This window comes from Melanotaenia boesemani, chromosome 8 (genome assembly GCF_017639745.1).
Source record: "Melanotaenia boesemani isolate fMelBoe1 chromosome 8, fMelBoe1.pri, whole genome shotgun sequence".
Lineage (NCBI taxonomy): Eukaryota > Metazoa > Chordata > Actinopteri > Atheriniformes > Melanotaeniidae > Melanotaenia > Melanotaenia boesemani.
Genome location: NC_055689.1, coordinates 11,527,355 through 11,533,997, shown reverse-complemented (window position 1 = coordinate 11,533,997; position 6,643 = coordinate 11,527,355).

Sequence of the window (6,643 nt, the reverse complement as noted above, 5' to 3'; positions counted from 1 at the left end):
CGTATAAACGTAACACTCAGAACAACCTGGACAAATCTTAGGCTTAAACAGTCTGTTTGCCAGTGAGCCAGTAATGCAACTAACTTGTTTACTGTATCTTGTGTTTGTGAAAGTAGTACCATGTACTATAGGCAAAGGTACAAAGGAAGTCAACAGGCTTTGCAGAAGACTTTGAAAACCCTCTTCCTGGAAGATGTTAGCCAGCTAGATCATTTTCACTGTGGCTATATTACAGTCTGTGTGTTTTTGCTTCTGTTTTCAGTGTTCCTTTATGGTTCTGTGCCCCATAATTTCTGTGTTAGGCCTTCAAGTTCATGCTTGGTTTTTCTGTATTGCCTTAATATGTATTGAATTTGTTTTTTTTATCTCTCATGGTTCACCTTGGTTTTGTTAGCTAATTACCACCACCATCATTAGGTCTTGGTGTAAATACTCCCAGTATCAGATTTACCTTGCCTAACATTGTATATCTTCTGCAGCTACCAGCCTTGTCCTATGCATGAGTTCCGATTCTTGTTTTATTAAGTAACTTGATCTCTTGCCGCTGCAGCGCCTTTTTGTTTTCTGAATTCTCTGCTTCCCATATGTTAGTCCTGCATTTTTGTCCTCCACCTCTTATCTTGTGACAAGCTGTTATAGTTATGTTTGTATGTCAGAAATATGTAATAAACTGTTAACACGGAGCATTACAGCATAATGTTGTCTTGTGCCTTTTTGTCAATCTTCCAGAGAGTACAACAAAATAAACAGTTTTGATACATTTCCGTCAGATACAGCAAACAAAGAAAAACTGCTACAAATTTTCATTTTAATGGTATTATAGTAGCTCGGTTGAAGACTTGCTTGTATTATTTAGAGTATCATGAGGTATCTAATCATCTGAATGTAAAAGAAGAAACCAATCTCCATTTTTATCACTAGCATATAGCATCTCATCTAACAGTGAGAGTAAGTCCTAAAATTACTGAGTAAAATAAATAAATAGATCGACAGCAGCTAGCACCTGAAGAGGCTAAGCTAACACAGTATGCATATATACTTTGGGACAGTTGTCTTTTAAAAGCACAACCTGCTGAAGTTTTAGGAAGATTTGTATGCAGACAAATGGTAAATTCTGAAAGTGAAACAATATTTTTCCTATATTTGAAGACAGGGCACAAAATCATTTTACACAAACAAAGAAAATGACTAAATCTGGTTAATGCAAACATGAAACAAATCATGAGCTGGTGTCTCAGAAACAAATCTCTTTATGTTTGCAATTATCTGTCTCACAATATAAGCCATAAATCAAGCTGTCTGCCTGTCCAGATAAATAGTATTATCACCATAAACCAATGATAACACAGATACAGGTGGCACTGGGTTCATCCTATTGTACATAAATGGGGATGTTCTCACCAGCAGATGGGGTTTCTCTTGTGGAGAACAAAGACACACACAATCACGAAGAAACTATTTATTTACAGCAAAACGACTTGTAGGCACATATCAAAATACTAGATTCATTCTTGTTATTTCAAACAGAAGGAAGACCTTGGTGTGAACTTGTTAGAGCTTCATGCTTGTTAATTTCACACACACTTTGGAGGGAGCTACTCACTGGTTGGTTGGCTGATTAACACCAGCTTTCCAGTATTGGAGTGTGTTCCCATTACACTGAGATTGCTGCAGCCTCTTGTTAACCCTCATTGTTTAAAACAACCCAGTGATTCACCTTCAAGCACACTTATAAACCTCTTTGTCCCAAACCTCTTTCACTATCAACAATTATGTATGTGTGTGCGTGTGAGTGAGTGTGTATCTCTGTCCCTCTCACTAGCTAGGAAGTTAGCAGTAGCCGCTCCAAGAGCGTTTCAATATCCTCTCACGCTAACCTGATTATTAATTACAGTCTGCCTCTAGCTGACCGAAGCCCAAACACTGTCTGGCACAGTTTCCAAGGAGACCGACACAAAGTCATTTACAAACAAGATTCAGCAGAAATAGAACTAAGTACCTTCACGGTGCAGCAGTTGCTCAGTTTGCAAGTCTATTCATGCCTTTAGTAACTATGACTTTCAAAGAATTTAATTAACATGCACACCGATCAAATGTATTCAATTGTGTTGCATGTAAGTAAAAAGCATTAATGTCTAGTTAGCCCTCTTCTCAAAAGCCTCATAACTGGCTAAACACACCAGATGAAGCCCATCATCTAGTTGGAAATTTAGAAGTTAATCAAAGTGACACTGAGCCAGGAAGTCAGTCCTGCCTGAGCAGAGCAGCACTCAGCAGTAATGAACCTGGAGCTGTGCCTGCGGCGAAGCTGAGGGACATTATGCTTCAAATGGGCTTCTGGCAATCAGCTCTGTGTGTGCGTGTGTGTGTAGGCGTGTGTGTTTGGGTCTGTACTTGTAGCATACTTTTGTTGAGATGGAGCGTAGATAAGGCACTTGCCAACAGCAAAATATGGTTTTTAATGCTACACAAGTGTTTTATTCCAAAAATCACCATACAAATTTTATTGGCTCACATATTTACACAGTCTACTAAATGTTTACTAGACAATGTCCCAACTGACACACCCATTAAAAGAGGTTTCTGATTTTCTGAATGAAAAAAAGGTTATTAAAAACGCTAAATGTGCCTAACGTACAGAATCTCTTTATATATATATATATATATATATATGTATATATGTGTGTCCCCTACACTAGAGAAACGGCTCTAACAGATGCCTGGAGAAACAGCTCAGTCCAGGAGTGCGCAGTCCTGGGAACAGCTAAGATACTGCGCAAGACCCTCAAGCTCCCAAACCTGGTAGTGGAGCCAAGTCTAAGATGAACAGCCACCCACCACACCCAGGTGGGATAACTCTGTTTTTTTCCCTGCCAATTTAATATTGTGAATCTTATTGAGCTGGTGTTAAGATTTACCCAGTGACACAAAGCAGTCTGAATAATGGTTCAACATAGTGAATGAAATCTAATGCAATATTAACTGTTTTCTATGCATGAAGATTGAATGCTTCGTTCAAGCTTACATTTACAAAACAATCCATATGAAGTGTTCATTAAAATTTAAGCACAATGTTTTTGAGTTGTGTAAACACATTAAAAACATTAAAGGGGAATTAAAGATCTATTTCTTATAAGAAAAACAGAAATTTAATGGATATGAACTATTAAGCTAATTTGATAGTATTAAATAGGTATTTATCTAAATATAATATTAATTTAAAGCTAATAATAGAGCATTTAATAATGGGCATGTTAAAGTGCCACAAGTGGAAAAACACAAGTGTAATTGTATTAAAGTCTTCTGTAGGCTGTCTCTATGAGTAAGCAGCATGGCAGTGTAAAGAGACAGCCTGCTTTAACACAGCTACAACACTGTTTTGGATGTGTTGCAGCCTACCTTTCCAGTTGTTTGATATCACCTTGAAACACTCACACGGGCAAGAAGAGAGTCTCTGACCTTAAGTTTCCACAAGTGAATGGATGTTACAGTGGCTTATATAAGATGCTGCCTTTGATATTGTCACTACAAAGTCATTTTTCTTGTTCCTTGTCAGCCCCCCGATGAGTTTAGAACAGACGATAGTCAAAACCAATATGCTGCTTAACAATGGGGTTGGAATAATTAATGATGGTAGCTGAGTACAATGAAAGGAAAGCAGATTTGGTTAATTTAGCTTCTGTCCACAAGGGGGCATGAATGGAAGTCACTTGTCCAATTGTGTCTGTACATGCGGACAGATGGAGCAGGTGGCAGAAAGGGGGGGTTGAGGGGGTTATTGGGGTCACTCCTTTGGTAAAAGAGATTAAATGGTAGTAACTAGGGAGGCTAATACTAATATACAAAGTGAGAGGAATATGTTGAGTGTGGGATATGGAGCTCATGGCAGCATAGAGCTGACAGGCAATAGAGAGGATTGATAACTCCTGGGAGACAGGTCTGATGAATCACAATTTAATATGTTTTAAGTGTGTCTTGAGGTTTTACTTGATGAAAGAATTAAACTTAAAAAACAGGTGTGAAAGCCTGTAGTGTAGAGTAAGTTAATGTTAGTGTATATGTGGGTGGAAGACTCAAGGTAAATACATGTTAAGTTTTACTGAACATGATGCATTTTATGGATTTCTGTTTAGAGGTCACTGCGTTGGTTTTAATATATACACTACCGTTCAAAAGTTTAGGGTTGCTTTCCTATTACATCCCATGGCAAAGTGACCCCAAATTTTGAACGGTAGTGTATATTAATTTCATTGAGGAAATAATGTTTTACACTCCCATTTCCCAAAAAGTTGGCACACTGTAAAAAATACTAATAAAAACTGAATGCAACGATTCGCAAATCTCTTCAACCCATATTTTATTGCCAGTAAAAACATGAACAGCATATTAGATATTGAAACCGAGACATTTTACCATTTCATAAAAAATGTTGGCTTACTTTGAATTTGATGGCAGCAACACATCTAAAAAAGTTGTAACGGGGTGATTGTTACCATTATGTAGTATCTGCTCTTCTTTTAACATCTGTCTGGAAACATCTGGGAAGTGACGAGACTAGTTGCTGGAGTCTTAGGATTGTTGTCCCATTCCGGTCTGATGCAAGATTGTAGCGGGTCAACAGTCCTGGACCCTCGTTGCTCCAAATGTTCCAAATGTTTTCTATTGATGAGAAGTCTGGTCTGCAGGCAGGCCAGTTCAGCAAACGGCTCTTCTCCTGTGAAGCCATGCTGTTGTGATGGATGCAGTGCGTGGTTTACCACAAGAGACTTGATATGTTGCTCTAAAATTTCTATGTACTTTTAAGGATTGATGGACCCTTCACAGATGTGAAAGGTGCTCACACCATAGGAACTAATAAAACCCCATATTATCAGAGATGCAGGCTTTTAAACTGTGCACTGATAACAAGATGGATGGTCCATTTTATCTAAAGTCTACAGGATATGGGCTATTAACTATTAACATTTTTTTTTTCTTTTTTTTGCTGGTTTGATCTTTTAATGTAAAAATAGAAACAAACTGTTTGGGGATTGTCAGAGTGTGCAGTAAAATAGCTGGCACAGCCCTAAATAACCTCACTGATCTGCACAAGGTGAGGTCAGAGAGAAAAGCCAGACTGATCCTGTCAGATCCAGAGCAGTCACTACAGGACCAGTTCAGATGGCTTCCTTCCGGATGCAGATACCTGTTGCTGAGGTGTAGGACTAACAGACTAAAAGATAAATTTATTCCTGCAGCAATTAGGTTTTTAACTAAAACTTACCGCGAGGCATCATTCCGTCAGTGTGGTCCTCGTCTATGGAACAACCTGCCTGAGGGTCTCAGGACTGCAGAGACTATTGATGTTTTAAAAAGAGGCTCAACACCTACCTTTTTAGCTTATCTTATTAATAATTTTACTTCATTTATTTACTTTTAAATGGATCTATCTTTACTTTTTCCTTAGTTGTTAAACTTTGTATTTTATTTATCTACTTATTTATTTTAATTCCTCTTTTATTGGTCTTATTTGTTGTTACAGTTTTAGGTTGAGTTGAGCTTTTATTTATTTATTTATTTTTTCCACTCCAGTGTTTTCCTCGTAGGGGTTCTCTGCATTGGGAGCTATGTGTGGTTGTTGCCATGGGGACTGTACTTGTCAAGGTAGTTGGAGCCCTGCACTGCAGCCTTATGGCTGTGGTGTGAGCCCAGTCTGCCCCTGATCTGGATCATTCCCAAGGTCACGGCCTTTGTGGTTGAGTTGACTCTTGGTGTGGATGGACTCCAAGAATATCGTTTCCTCACCTGGTTCTAAGACATTGTTTGTTTATACTGTAATCTTTTAGTTAGTGACAGTTTATTTTAGAGTAGGGTCAAGGGGTGGGGTGTGGGACTCCATGTCCGTTTAGCTTGTGTGTGAGAGAATATGATTAAGTGTGTATGCTTTAATTTGTTTTGTGATAAACTTTGGGTGTGCGTGTGTTTTCATTATTTAAACAGTTGATCTCATTATGTAAAGCACTTTGTGCTGCTTTTATGCATTATAAATACTTTATAAATAAAAATTGATTTGATTTGATTTAAATGATCTGTTGTGATACGTGTACCTGTTGTTTTTATTATACATGTTGTTCAACAGGCTGTAAAACTAATTGCCCCCAGAGGATAATAAAGGTTCTTGAACTTGAACTTGAATCCTCAGTTTCCAAAAAGATTTTCAACTGTTCATCTGACATCAGAACAGTTTTCCACTTTGCCTCAGACCACTTAAAAAGAGCTTTGGCTCAGAGAAGACGGCAGTGTTTCTGGCTCATCTTTCTTTATAGCTGCTTCTTTGCATGATAGAGCTTATATTGCATTTGTGAATTGCACAGCAAACTGTGTTCCCAAACTGGTTTCTGGAAGTTTATTTGGTCCCCTACCCATCTTTACATCTTAAAAAATACTCCTTTTTCACCCAGTCGTGTTACTGACCTGTTGCCAGTTAAACTATTTAGTTGTTAAATGATTCTCCAAGTTTTTTTTTTCTTTTATTTGTGCCAGTTACTTTTCCCATTCCATCTTTTTGAGTGTGTTGCCATTAAATTTAAAATTTGTTATTATTTACCATGAAATGGTTTATGTAACACAGTTAGCATAAAAAAAAAACTAGCAAAATTTGTTT